Source organism: Ictidomys tridecemlineatus, chromosome 4 (assembly GCF_052094955.1).
Source record: "Ictidomys tridecemlineatus isolate mIctTri1 chromosome 4, mIctTri1.hap1, whole genome shotgun sequence".
NCBI classification, from domain to species: domain Eukaryota; kingdom Metazoa; phylum Chordata; class Mammalia; order Rodentia; family Sciuridae; genus Ictidomys; species Ictidomys tridecemlineatus.
In genome coordinates, this window is record NC_135480.1 from 104,080,839 (window position 1) to 104,096,306 (window position 15,468).

The following is a 15,468-nucleotide window of genomic DNA, read 5'->3' on the forward strand; positions in this document are numbered from 1 at the left end:
GTTACAAAATAATTTTAATAAATGTAAGGCCTTCTTGAAAATTAAGCTTGTTGTTAAGCTGAATGCTATCATGGAAACTGCAGAAAACCAAACTGTTTTTTGTAGATTGTATTCTGTCCAGTAGGAAATACTGACAACTTTCTAAATAGTATAACTTTCAGTTTAAAATTTAAAAATTGATTAATCACTAAGCTTGGCATAACAGCCCATTTCCTGAAAAAAATGTGTCAATAATGTTGACAAAAATAAAATACAGAATCTGAAAATGACAAAATTTAAAGGGGTGATGTATTCTATATTTTCCTGGGTCATGATTTCTTTATCAATCTGGTGGAATCTATGATACTTCCTCTTTAAAATACATATGTGTAAAGTATGCATAATAGTAACATATATAATAAATTACACATAATTTCAGGTGGTCCATCATGGTAGTTAATTGTAGATAATGGTTTGAGGCCAAAATGTTCAAGAGACACAGCTGGTTAGTGAAACAACCAGAACAGGAATTAAAGTCTTTTAATTTTCCAAACCATCATTCTTTCATGATAAGCAGCTGCCTTTTTTCTTTCCCCGTCTTCCTATCTGTGTACTGACATTCACATTGCACTCTCACAAGATTTTGTCCTTATCCCTTTATCTACATGGGAAGAGCCTTCAGCTATAAAGTGCAAGACATACAATTATTATAAAATAAGCACTTATTGAGTTAAGAGGACCTGCAAATGTTTGTCTGAAATCTCATAAGAGAACTATGTCCCAATGTTACAGGGTTTTTAGGAACTCAGATTTTGATGTCAGACTGATCTAAACATGAATTTGGTCTCTGCCCTTTAGCTGTATATTGCTGGGTCTCACTTGGAAAACCCCATAGTACCAAATATACTTCATAAGAACATTGTGAGGTTAAAGGAAGTAAGTATCTCAAGCAGCATCTGGCACAGTAAATACTCAGAAAGAGGCTCTGATTGTCTTTAGGTCATGGTAAACCCTGAATTAGAGAATCAGTTGAGCTTAGAATCTCAGTAATGATTAGTCAATCAGTCTAGTTGATCCAGGAATTATTTATACATTAATCTCATAGATTCGGCCTTTGATTAATCTATTCCAATGATAGCAAATTCACTAGAACTGACTAAAGCATCTCCAAGTTCTTCCTTATTGTTGTGTTGAATCATATGAAATTGCTGCTTTTGGTCAAAAAGATAAAATTAGAAACAGTTTTTAATAAGATAACCAGAATTTTCCTTTCTGTTGCTTCCTTTAAATTTTGTTTGATATTTACTTTTTCCTTCCTCTAAATGACAGCACTTTAGAAATAATGGAGAGTCAGTGATGAATCCCATAGATCTAGCTCCTGCCTTCACTGCAGTTCACATACTCATCAAGAAGTCAACAAGAAAATAAGCAATTATATATAATTTTCCATCTCAAGGAGTAAGAAGAATGTTTCAAGCAAATGGCTTAGTAAGAGGAATTCCTATAGAATATATCATACATGGAGATTTGAGAATATAGAAAAGCATCATCCTATAGAACTGTGCTCTATCTAATATGACAGCCACCAGTCACACCCAAAATGAGAGTAGTGTCATGTGACTGAGGAAATGAAATTCTAACTTAGTTTAAATTTGAATAGCACCATATGACTAATGAGGCTACCAAATCAAATGGACAGAGGCAAGAGACAAGGCTGGAAAATCAGCAGGGTCTATCTAGGTTATAAAGAACTTTGAGAAGCAAGTTAAAGATTGTGGATTTTATCCTAAGTGCCATAGGGAATCTTGGAAGGGTTTTCAGCTCCAGGGAGTTGCATAATCAGATACAAATTTAGAAAGATAATTCTGGCTGTCTTGGGGATATGGACAGGAGACAGGTAGAGACATTGATCTTGTCTTTAGGAGTTTGCTCTCTTAGGGGAGAGATGGGTACAAAAGAGAGAAATGACTAAAGGATATTTCAAAGAAACAAATACATAACCAATTACACCCTGTCACATTCAATACTCATGTATGTATTTATATACCTTGCATGTATTATTTGTTAACAGTAATGACTTGCCTGTAGCAGTGACACATACCTATAATCCCAACAGTTCAGAAGGCTAAAGCAGGAGGATTGCAAGTTCAAAGCCAGCCTCAGCAAAAGCGAGGTGCTAAGCAACTCAGTGAGACCCTGCCTCTAAATAAAATACAAAACAGGGCTGGGAATGTGGCTCAGTGGTTGGGCGTCCCTGAGTTCAATCCCCAGTTACATCCTGCCAAAAAAAAACCCTAATGATTTATAGTTCTTCCTAATTCTTCACAAGACATCTAGACTTTTAGGTATTTTGGGGTGTCCTCAAAGGTCTCTAAGATGACAAGTAAGTCTGTCATCAGAATAACCAGGTAATCCCCCCAGGTCTTTCTCCTCTCTGTATATTTCACTCTGATTTTCTCATTTTTCCGGGGCTACTTTTGGCTATGGCCATGTCACTGATCCCAGTGGTCCCAAAGTCATTAATTCTTAAGGTGACAGAAAAGTACTTTATTCTTTGCAGAAGGAGGAGGAAAGCACCCCATGTGAGCCATGTCAGCCAAGTTTCTTGGTTCTTTCTCTTCTCTATCAGAGCAGTTTTCTTTAGCTAGTTCCTTCTGGATTTACTTTCCCCTCTCAACCCCTGTAATCCCTACCTACTAGGTAAGACAAAACAAAACAAGGTTCAAAGCAAGTCCTCAGGAACTGGTGATAGTAAGAGGCCATTGGGCCTACCTGAAGAATTTTGTTTTCCCTCTCCAGGATGCATGTCACATTCCCCCCACCACCTCACTGACACACACCACAGAAAAACACACACATCTATGAATGTATATATTCCTCTTCAATATGTTGACATGTTGACATGTCCGTACAAGGCTGAGTTCTCATCAGCATCAGACAGCATCATTCCTATTCTATGAATGATCCTATAGAAGAAATGTATAAGAAAGTATGCAATCAACCACATCCCAACAGTCAGATATAATGTATATGGAGCTGGAGCAATAACATGTCATAATGGGAAGTGTATGTTCTTTGATGTCAGCCTGATCTGCATTCATATCTCAGCCTGGTCATTTTTACTAACTGCAAGGTCTTTAGGTAAATACTTATCTTCTGAACTTCAGTTTTCAATTCGATAACATATTCTTTGGAGAGTTGTAAAGATCAAAAGTTGCATATGTGCACTGGCTGTAGCCATAAGGTGCTAAACAAATGAAAGCTGTGATTACTACATTGGTGTTGGAAACCTCAGATGCCACAGGTATGGGAGGAGGACACAGAAGTTCAGACTGCCCCACATCTTGCCACACCATGATGCTTAAGAGCATGGGATCTTATGATACTACAGTCAGGTCTCTTCTGGTATGGATGAGGCCACTAAAGCCAGAAAGAGGAAGTGACTCTATCAGTGTCATTGAGTTCATTAGTACCAAAGCCAGGCCAAGATTCCAGGTGGGTGTGGAGAGGTTCTGTCCAAAGCTCCTTTCTAAAGGAGGCTCTGCTCTGACCTGCCCCCTTTCGTTCGGGAGTGACAATCTGTACTCTTTTGCACCTGGGGGTGTCCCTTCCCCTCACCGTGGAAGGGAGAGGTAGGGTGTGTTTTTGCTGAAGCTCTGGCCCTGACAGGCATCTCCGTCGCCATGGCAACCCTGGCTTGGTTGGGAGGACCTGCTCCTCCGGCGCCCCCTCCCATTCACGCAGCGGACGTGACACGTGCGGCGGGGTCACGTGTTGTTGTTGGGCCGGGAAAGCTGCTTCCGGGTCAATGCAGGACACCGGGCTCCGGCGGCCAGAGTGGGGGACGAGGTGAAGCGGAGCCGGGCCCGGGCCTGCCGGGAGCAAGCCGGAGGCTGAGCGGCGGCGGTGACGGCGGTGGCCGGGAGGGGGGAGGAGAGGCGCAGCCCGAGGAGCCGCCGCAGCAGCTCCCCCGCCTCCCGGGCTGAGGGGTGAGTGAGCCCGGCCCGCCGGCTCCGCCGGGCTCTCGAGGCCGGGGCGCTCCCCTCCGGAGCCGGGGCGCAGAGGGCCACTCCTGGGGGCGCAGTGAGAGGAAGCTCGGGGGGGCACTCGGGTCGAGCGGCGTTGCCGGGGCAGCTGCGGGGTGGGAGGCCTGCCCCGGGGCTCGGCGGACGGCGGGGCCTGCTGGGCTCGGGCGGAGCGGGAGGGGCCTGGGCGGGGGGCGGAGGCCGGTCCCAGGTGGGAGGGGACGTGTGCGGAGCCTCCGAGGTCCGGAGAGAATCCTGGCTGCTCAGTGTGCCCCGAGGCCTGAAGCCTGGGGAGATGCCCCTACCTGGTAGGAGACAGACGTGTCTGGGACTGCCAGGGGTCTAGGAAACTTGTCTCTGAACTACTGAATTAAAGAAAAGAAAACCAAATAGAGGACGTGTCCTGAGGGAGGTTTGCTGGGAAAGGGCGGCCATCCCTAGGCTCCTGGTGCACCAGGCCTGACCCTTCCAGGGACTGATAAAAGGATGTGGTAGTTTAACCAGGGCTTTTGGTAGAATACATTTGCCCCAAGTTGGGAGATTCCGAGATTGAGGGGGGTGGAATAAAGTGGAGGCTGGCAGGAGCGAACCCTGACCTGGGATCTTGCAGGGACTACCGATGTTTGGAGCTTCTTGTTTTGAGAATGGGAATACAGAGTTCTAGGTCCTTTACTAGGAAGACATTCCACAGTATCTTTTCTTGGGACATAGTGATGGCAGAAGTTATAGTTGAAAGTTGGTTGAAAGAGTTGAACTGTTTACAGTCAGTGCAGGAAGGAGGAGCTTTACTCTGAAGGTTGCTAAGCTACAGGGAGCTTGTAGGCACCATCTATGTCTGTTTGGGAAAGCTGAGAATGCATTCAGTGCCCAGTAAAGACCTAGCAGGGGTTTCTCTCTGTTCTCTTCATGCTGCCATGGAGCTCTTAAATTGGTTTCCACGGATTCATCTTGAGCCAGGAGAGTTTGAATAAGTGCTGAAGACTAAGAAAACACGCAGTCTTTGGGTCCTGAGACATTAGACTGGATATCTGGGGTGGTATCTTTCAAATTTAGTTTGTTTCCTTTAAATAAAAAAAAAAAATTATACCGCACAGTGCATTTTACATTGTGATCTAGTACATATCTACATATGATTTTAAAGTAATTCAACCTTTACCCTTATTACATATACATTCCGGTAATTTCTATTCCATTTTCTTTCATTTGGAAACATACTGACTGAAATACACCAAATTGATTTATGGGTCTCCACTTGCAGATTGAAAAGTGATGTTTATAAGGCACATTTCTTGATTAGTCAGTGTCTCCATATTCTGCGCTTTTAGAGAACAAAGATGATTCCAAGATGAGTTTTGGGGACAGGGGTAGGGCTGCCAGGTATAAATGTTTGCTTCAGTTAGTTAGATGTTTATAACGTATAACATTTGATCCCTGTTTCTTGAAGTATTACAATCATAATATTTGACATATCAGTGTTTCCCAATCATTCAACAAAATTGTGTGTCTGTGCCTCTTAATTTTCTCTGTCCTTTGCTGCATCTGAGAAATATGAGAGGCCTAGTTTCATTTAGCCACTTTGTCTCCTAGTCATAGTTAAGGAAGTTTTATTTCACTGCTATCATTATAAAGATACACTGTTTTGCTTTTTTGTTGCTTAAAAACATCTTGAATCTTCTCACTCCAGTAATTGTTATGTTTTATACTTTTTGTTCTATATTTAAATGTAAAAAGTTCATGGCTTTAGTATATTTCATAAACTTAGGAATAACTTTGAATCATTTAACTACAAATTGATTTTTTGTTTGTAAAATAGGTTAGACCCTTATGAAAAACAGTATTAATTCATAATAAACATTAACGAGTGTTGGGGAACAAAGTTAGAGATCTTTTCCTTTGAAAAGTTCTCACACAGCCTCTTCTGCATTGTCAAATGATACCTTGCCCAATTTTAATAGGTAAATGTATGGGATATGTATTTGACTAGCTTAATAATGTTACTTTCAGTTGACAGTGAGTTCATATTATTTGGAACCAAAGGCACATTAATCTGGAAAGAATTGCTCACATTAAATTTTATCATTGGGGACACATTCTTGACTTGATGCCTTATGAATGCTTTCTATTGTCTTCAAACTTTGTGGGTGATAAAATATATCTTTCTTTTTAACTCTTGACTATGTCTTGGTTGTGGAGGAGAGACTTTATATTGGTATGTATCAAACATTTCAGAAAATTATCTCTTTTAATCAGGTAAATATTTGTTTTAAAATATAGCTTTAAAGAATGTTTAAAAAAGATTGTCTTTTTTGGTAGGTGTTTGGAACATTAAGGAAGATCTCATTGATTTCATTTTCTGGGAATCGTGTGTACGTGTCAATAAACAATGTGGAGAACTTATTCTGAGTGATTGTGTGTGGTTTTTTTTTTTTCATTTGTTTGTTTTGTTTTTTAGTTTTCAGTTTTCCTTTTGACTTAGACATACAGCAGGCTCTTTTCCCCTTGTAATTTTTGCTTCCACACTATTGTGGCTTTGGAAATCAGACACTTAATATTTATCAGAATTTTGTGTAAAATGGGATTGTGTTGCTTTGAATGATGTTTTAAATACACATAAAATACTTATTTTCCCCTTAGTGTTTAAACTATATGACATGTATTTTGGCTATTTAGGCCTAATTATTCATTTCATAGTCCTGGGCTATGTTTTAAATAAGTGAGTTCTTGATATATTTTGGACCTATTCTGCAATGTAAGAAAAAGTTCTGAAAAGTAATATGAAATTGACAGTGTTACAATTTGGGTTTAATAGGTGAAGAAATCATTTTAGCGGTGACTGTTGCCTTTGTCCTACATGTGTTTAGACATTAAGGTTTACCATTACTCCCTTTTTCAGCCTACCCTGTTCTGATTTATGTTTTTTTGTGGATCAGCACAGTAATAGCCCAACAATTCCCATTGTCTGTTATTCTAATGCTACTTGATTTCACATAGCTTCATGAGAGTATTCTTCCAGAGAATATTGCTGTGATTACTTCATTTTTCTCCTCAAAAGCCTTCCAGTGCCAGCAATACATAAAGCCCATACTGTTTAGGTTGTTGTCGAGGACCCCCTGCAGCTTTTCTCAATTTTTTTTCCTGACATTTCATTTCCAAAAACAGATCCTCTTCCTACCAAGGTCTCTAATCATTATATCTTGCTTGGTATATAACAAAGTGTGTTCCCTTTCTTTGTGAAATCCTGTTTATCCTCATTTCATTAAGATCACCCTCTTCTAAAATAGGTTAGACTCTTATAAAAACAGAATTAATTTATAGTAAACATTAATGAATGTTGGGGAACAAAGTTAGAGACCTTTTCCTTTGAAAAGTTGTCACACAGCCTCTTCTGCATTGTCAAATGGTACCTTGCCTAATATTTAATAAGTAAATGTATAGGATATGTATTTGACTAGTTTAATAATGTTACTTTCAGTTGAAGATGAGTTCATATTATTTGGAACCAAAGGCACATTAATCTGGAAAGAATTGCTCACATTAAATTTTATCATTGGGGTCACATTCTTGAGGTCTAACCTATTTTAAGTCTTTCTTGATTGTATTGTTTGTGTGCCTTATTTTTACCTCTTTTAGTTCATAAATATCTGGAGGTGACAGGGTTCAAATATCTTTGATTCTTGAGGACATCTAGCATAGGGTCTATTGGAACCTAGGCCATAGACCTAGTGAATCAGAATAACTAGACTTAACTAAAAATGCATATCCCGAGTTCTGCCCTGGACTTATAGAACCTTAATCTCTGGTGGCGCCTAGGACTCTATATTTTAGCAAACTGCCCAGGTGACTCTTCTGTTCAATAAAATTTAAAAATCACTGATTAGCATGATGCCTTAAATGATAATAGGTACACACACTTGATTTTTGAGCAAGTGAAGTTAATGAATTGAGCAATATCATAGTTCAGGATGGTTTAATTTTAAGGCTTTGAAGTCAGCCTAGACTTGAATCCTGTGACTGTAACCTCACTGTACTTCTATTTTCCAACCTGTAAAACAGGATTAATAGTATCTCTTATGAGGGTGTTGTTGGAATTAATTGAGATGGTACATGCAAAGCAACACAGCACATAACACGCAGTAGGCTCTCAGTAGATTTTTATCTGCTGCTGTTATGATGATGACCAGTAGCCTCAGTGTCATCACGGTAATGAGATATGGGTTGCAAGAATAGGTTCTAGATCAGTGATTGTTAAAAAGCAGATGGTTCATATGGTTTCCAGAAGTCAGGCTTGCAATGTTTTCTGTTTTGGGTTAGTAGATCATGGGTGTGTGTGCTGTTTAAAGTCATAAAGGTGTTTTTGTCCTTCCTTCCTTCCTTCCTTTTTTGTTTCTTTTCCTTTTTTGGCATTGGGAATTGAGCCCGGAATCACTTTACCACTGAGCTATATCCCCAGTGCTTTTTTATTTTTTGAGACAGTGTTTGGGTAAGTTGTTAGGGCCTCACTAAGTTGCTGACGCTGGCTTCAAACTTGTGATCCTCCTGCCTCAGTCTCTCAAGTCTCTGGGATTGTAGGCATGTGCCTTTGCACCTGGCTAGATGTTTGGTTTTTTTGAGAAAGGTTGGTATTAAATTAGAATGTTATTTTCCCTTAGTTTTACCACTGCTCAAAGAATAAAATGCAAACTTCCAGAGGACATAGGTCCTTACCATCTGGCCTAGCCAGTCCCCTCCAACAGCTCTCCACATCATCTACAGTATGTTTCTATCTTTATCTTGCATTTCTTTCACTTAGTTGTACCTGTATATGTGTTTTCCTCCACTTTTTCATCTAGCGAATTTCCACTGTTGTCCTAAGTCTCAGTTCTACATGTGACTGACCTTCTGTGTTCTCAATATGCTTTGTCTACACTTACAATGCATTACCTTTGTGTACATTTGTCTCTCAGGAATAGGATTTAGTTGTGGCATATATTATATCCCCAGTATGTTGTCAATAATTAGTCTACCTGTACTAGAGAGAGAGGATGTTGGTATTTGCCTTCTGTCAGCTCCCATATTTGTCTGGACTTTGCCATTTTCAGCTTTCACAATAGTAATTACAACCTATTGGCCACTAGTAATTACAACTTATGCTAGACACTAGATGATTTCATTTAAAAAACTTTTCATTTAATTTTCACATTAACCTTATGAAATAGCTATTGATACCTTTATTTTATAAATAAGGGAACAGGCATAGACAGGTAAGTAACTTGGAGAAATTACACAGCAACCATAATGAACCTGGAATTAATCAAAGCTCACGCTTTTAACTGCAATACTATTCTAAAAAGGTGATTTAAGCAGGTGGGTGACACATTTCTGAAATCAAGAGATTGTGGCTGTATGAAACTTTTATTGTTAATTTACTAATCATTCTTAGAAATGTGATGTGTTAAGTGCTCTCACAAAAAGGATTGTTTAAAACTATTCTCTGGATAATACCTTTCCAGTGATTTTCCAAAATTTTTCTTTCTCCTCAGTCTGCCACACTCTTCCTTGGTGTACTTGATTTTCATTTCATTATTAGATAATACTACTTCATGTCTATTAAATAAAATTTACCTTTTCATTCATCCAACAAACACTTGTCCAGTGTACACTAAACTGGACTGATGGGTTCCTGCTTTTGTGGAACTCAAATTCTGGTGGAGAGGGACCTTAAATACCAAATGAATGGATCATGGTTCAAACTTCGAAGAAAGAATGAAGCGATAATGAGTGATAGATAGTGGCAGTGGTGCCATTTTTGATTAGGTGATCAGAGGCAGACTTTGAGAAGTTGACATTTGGGTTTACATTTGAGACTCATACTGAATTGAAGCAACTCTGCCAAGAGCCAGGAAAGGGGGAAATTAGCTTGGCAAGTATGAGAAGTAGAAAGCCAGGGAGTCTGAAGCTTTGTGAGCTAGGAAAAGTGTGGAAGGAGGAAAATATTAGAGAGATCAGATAAATTGAAGAATATGCTAGAAATTGGATTTTATTCTAAATGGGAAAGGAAGCCATTGAATTTAAAAAAGACACAATTTAACTTAAATTTTGAAAAGACGACTTGGCTGCTTTGTAGAGAATTGTACAAGTTAGGAGAGACCAGGGAGGGGGCTGTTGCAGCAGACCTGGCTTGGACTAGAGCAAAGTAAGAGAAGGAAAGAATGGGAGGAATTGGGATGTTATAGATGTGTGGATGGGTCTGCCTAATAATCACATGGGAGTGTGAGAGGAAAAGAGGGATTAGATGTAATTTCTGAGATGGGAGTGAGCATAGGAGGAGCAGATTTGGAGAGGGACTGAGTTCGTTTGTGTCCCCTGTGTCCCTCTCCTGATGTACACCTTCAACCTGAAAGGATGCCACTGTTCTCAGTTTTGTGTTATTATTTTCTGACTTTTCTTTATAGTTTTATTTTTATTAAATATTTATCTGACCCTAAATTAAATTAGAAGATGGAAGATTAATTATCAGTTAATTTTAAATTTCAAAATTTAAACTCTCAGTATAAATGGAATTTCGCATATTCTTGTGATTAATTATTTCACCCATTCAGCATTGCTTTTTAAATCATTCACGTTGATGAGGAAACAGGCTTAATGAACTACCAATTGTTTGTTTTATGAATATGTTGTAATATATGCAATCATTGTTTCTTAAATGTAAGGGGTTTTTACCCCAGGATTTCTGTAATTTCAAACAAAGCTGTTATCAGCATTCTTGTCCTTATCTCCTGGTGCACATTTACAAGTTCCAGTAGCGGTCATTCTGAGAGTAGAATTGCTGTATGAGAGAGTATGTGCGTCTTCAACTCAAGACATGTTGTTTTCCAAAGTGTCTTCAAATTTATACTCTAGTAGTGTGAGAGTTCCTGTTCTTCCACATCCTAACACTTGGTATTGTCAGAGTCATTAAAGTTTTGCTAACTTATTTGAAATAATACATCACTACTTCAATTTTTGTCTCTGAACATTACTGAAATCGGGCATCTTTTACATATATTTAATAGCCATTTCAGTGTTATTATCTATTAAAAATTTATGTTTATTGTCCATTTTCCTTTGAACTTTCACCTTTTGAAATTATTTTTAAGAGTTCTTCTTACTATGCTGCAAGTGCCCCTCCTTCATAGGTATGCTGCAAATGCCCTCCGCTCCTGTTTCTGTCTTATGTCTTATGTTTTTAATGTCTGATCAAAAGTTTTTCATTTTACTGACCAACTTCCTTTATAGATTTTAAAAATGTTTTGATTATAAAAAAGTGATGATAATCTTAGTATTGGTATTTAATTCATGGATAAATGTTTGAGTATAACATAAAGTTTTATAAGGGCACATATTTTTTCAAAAGGTTAGTCCCCTTATTCATTTATTAACATTTCTTCTCATGAACATTGGTAAAAGATTCAAAGAAAAAGATAAGTGAAGATTATATATGTCGTAAATCAAATCTCCCACTAAATTCACTCCTTGGCTACTTCATTCTTCACTCATGGTTTAAAATCCTCAAGTGAATTTTCTGCATTAATTTCATAAGAGTGCCTGAGATTAGAACTGGAAACTTTGGTCTTGGCCTAATACATTTTTTCTATACCGTCTACTTTATTAATTTTTTTATAAATATTTCTATAGTAAAATAACCATTTTAAAATTTACCATTTTAACTATTTTAAGTATTTAGTTCAGTGGCATTAAGTATGTACACGTTGTTATACAACCATCACCACAATCCCAGAATTTTTTCAATTTTCCAAACTGAAACTCAGTACCCATTAATCTCCATTCCCCACTCCCCACCTTCTTGGCAACCAACCTTGGTACTTTCTGTCTCCATGAATTTGACTACTTTGTTTTAAACTCGTGTAAGTACAGTTATACAGTATTTGTCCTTTTGTATCTAACTTATTTCCTTTAGTATAATGTCAAATATGTTATAACTTATGTCAGAATTTCCTCATTTTTAAAGTTGAATAATATTCCATTGTATGTATGTATGACATTTTGCTTAGCCCTTTACGCACTGATGGACACTTGGATTTTTTTTTTCTACCTTTTGGCTATTGTGAATAATGGTGTAACTATCTGTTCTACTTGCTTTTGATTCTTTTGGGTATATTCCCAGAAGTATAATTGCTGAATTAAATAGTAATTCTATGTTTGATTGCAGAGTTTATTAATAAATACAGTTTTTATATTTTATAAAATCTATTTGCTGTGAACAATAGAAGTGACTAGAAAACGTATCATTAGGACATATACTAGTTTCCAATTATGTGCAAAGTTCCAGTCTATGATAGATACAAAGAAGTGTTAGGATATGTATGATTCTTATTGTCAAAAAACTGTCTGGTCTGAGGATACAAATAAACACATGAAAATTACATCACAATGCATGACTTTAATAATGTGCAGTATATGGGCCAAAAATGAAAAGATGACAGGCCAATATGTGATTATTTGGCAAATGAATATTTTAGGTAGTAGCTACCATGAGCTCAGCTAAAAGGAAACATCTTTAAGGCAAGAAGTATCCGGAAAAGTCTCATCTCTCAAGTATATTTTGAATGGGATGTTGCAGTATACATAAAATTCAGATAAGCAGAGAGATACTGGTGAGATCTTCTATTTAAGGAGGCATGCCATAAATATCAGATATTTTATTTTGTGATGACTCATTAAGTTGGCATTAATTAGCATAGTCCCCGGCCCTTAAAACAAATGAGACCAAATCTATTTAACAAAAACTACAAGTCTTCTCACCCTACATTCAGCTGCTATATTCATTGGATATTGATGGTAGTAATAATAGGGTTAGTAGATGTAACAGTAAACTAGTATTCTGTGCTTTCTTGTGCTAAATACTTTTTGCCTATATTTTCTCCTTTCATTCTCCAGTTAGGAACCATTCATTACCCTTCCTGTGGATGAGGAAATGGAGACCTGAAAAACTTCAGTAACTTACCCACTGTCACACACAGTAGTGGAATCAGTCAGGATTTACTTCCAGACATTTTAGATCCAGAATCAGCACTTATTACTGTTGGGCATATTATGCCATTAGCAGTAAATGTGGAAGGGATTAGTAACTTTTTTTTTATGTGTAAACTTTCATAGCCTTTCTGCATAACTGATGTTTTAACATCTAGAATCCCTGGTTATTAGCTAGAGTGGTTGGTAATCACCTCTAGAAAGCAGAGTGATAAACTAATAGTTTGTTGCTAATGAGACTTGCCTTAACGTGGTGGCTTCTGTAGAGCAGAGATAGTAGGGTAATCCATTCTGTAAACAGCTAGATAATGACCTTGTGTGTTCACAGCTGAAAGAAAATGTACATGTAGTTTTCTTCTGATGAAACCTAATCCATTTAAGAAAAAAAAAATTCATTGCCTTGTGGAAAGACAAAAAAAGTTGAGAATAATTCCTCCCCCTTTTGTAACTAGATTAGGCAGTAGAAATGCTTCTTAGTTTTTTGGCTGTAATGATTTTTATACATTTTAATAAGTTATACTTCTAGAATTTATGGTGGTCTATATGCTGTTGGTATGAAATTTTTGTTTGTTTTTGTGGTGCTGGGGATTGAACCCAGGGCCTTGTGCTTGGAAAGCAAACACTTTGCCAACTGAGCTATATCCCCAGCCTGAAATGTTTCATTTTTAATAAAAACAGCAGGACTAAACAGATTAGAGATGTGGAGAGCATAATATAGCATGCTGATTGGGCCATAGAAAACTGAGCAAGTGCCCTCAGTTTCCTCTCCTGTAAACAGACAAGTGGCAGTTTGTCTCTTTAAGAGAGTGGTTGTGGAAAATGACTAGGCTTTAAAATGATTGTTAATCTCAGGGTGGAGATACTTGGTTTAGAAACATCACTTCAAGAGTAAATGTGTCTAATTCTGCTTTGCATAAGTAAAACAACAAAGCCTTGGAATTTTTCCAAATCAAATCTGGGCCAGATAGAAAGGTAGGGGTAAATGTTAATTTATGAAGGAGTTGAGTGTGGGTTGGGGGAAGCTGTTGAAGTAAAGGGTGTTGTGAATGTTAAGTCATTTTTATTGTGATTGTTATGTCTGCTATGTGTTTTTGCTCTATATTTCAGAATCCCTAATTTAGCAGGGATATGGACAGTTGGCTTAAGACAACAATTTTGGACAATGAAAATCATATGTGTTTAGAAACATTTTCACACAAAGAAATACTTCAGTATAAATAGCAGTATTTAACTTTTTTCTCAAATTTCTAATAAAATAATTAAGGTCTTGGGTTGAAGCCTTTAGATTAGAATTTCAGGTGCTCTGTTTTTGTACAGTGGACTGCGAGCTTGGGAGTAGCTGAATTTGCTAATGTGCAATTGTAGATGAGAAAACTTTGTCTCTTTGTCCAGTGTTCAGTGTGCCTTAAATGTAGTATAATTCTTTACTAGAAGTCATTGACAGCTCTGAGGCTATATTTGTCACTGATGATGCTATTAATGCAATGAAATTAAGAATTTTGGGTAGAAACTCCACTGTTTTTGATACTTTCAAGAAGTATGGTGCCATGGTAGGAAAAGATAGTAGTAGTCTCCGATCAATAAGAATGATCAGGAAGAGTCTGAACTCACATTTCATCTGAAGTGTTGGTTTTTTAAATTACTTTTAATTTTCTACCAGGAAAAGTTGATGTGCCACATTATTACGCTTAAATGCCATGTAGTATACAGTTGAGAAAGAGACTTTGAGAAACAGGGTGGTCCTTAGGGTGTGAAATCATGGTGGCCTGGTGTGCTATGATAATGAATTTTATCAGCTAGACTTGTTTTGCACTTGGAATGCTAAAAGTTAAGTTAGTGAATTGGCTAACTATAATCATACAGAATAGTTTCAAAAGATTTTGTTTTCCTTCTTACCTAAAGGAGACATCCACTTGGATACATTACATAATGCTCAAGGGCAGTAACTGAAATAGAATTGCAGGTTCTTTATAATACATAATTCAGCTTATAATGAAATACTTTACAAACTTTCAAAATAGGTGGATAGTTATTAATGTGCAGGTTTGTCACAAGCTGTATAGGAAAAAACAGATGATAAAACTATATATCTAAAAACAACAATCTGTATAAAATTAAGTGTATCTACATAGCCTGGAAAGAGTGGTTTGGAAGAGTGTACACCATAAGGTGCTTCCTCATGCTCAGTGACCTTGCTAAATCTGTCACTGATGTCTCCGGGTATAGCTGTGGCTCTAAATATGCTTTAGACATGAAAGCTGTTGGTAACACTTATTTATATCCTTAGCTAATAAAAAGGGATACTACATGTTGGGGGTTACAGGTTTTGCTGTAGTTATTGCTTGCCTATATTCACTTGGAAATTTTTGAAAACTCATTGGATGTTGTATTTTTTAAAAGCAAATACTTAGAAAGCAGTTGATCAACAGAACTTTATATATTGATTTATTTAATC

At 37.5% G+C, this 15,468-nt stretch overlaps 1 protein-coding gene across 8 annotated transcripts in view; it reads left to right on the forward strand.

The window, feature by feature from the left end:
* The first annotated feature begins 3,746 nt into the window (after positions 1-3,746).
* The window catches only part of Tbcel (tubulin folding cofactor E like), a 57,466-nt gene continuing 45,744 nt past the window's right edge, over positions 3,747-15,468 (forward strand). For 5 of the 8 annotated variants that reach the window (XR_001229858.4, XR_005733794.2, XM_078047177.1 and 2 more), the window contains exon 1: positions 3,750-3,968. The gene's annotated coding sequence lies outside the window, so the exon portion shown is untranslated. Of the gene's footprint in view, positions 3,969-4,236; positions 4,313-15,468 lie in introns of those variants that run through there. The other 3 variants (XM_078047179.1, XM_078047181.1, XM_040285389.2) reach the window with 3 other exon arrangements.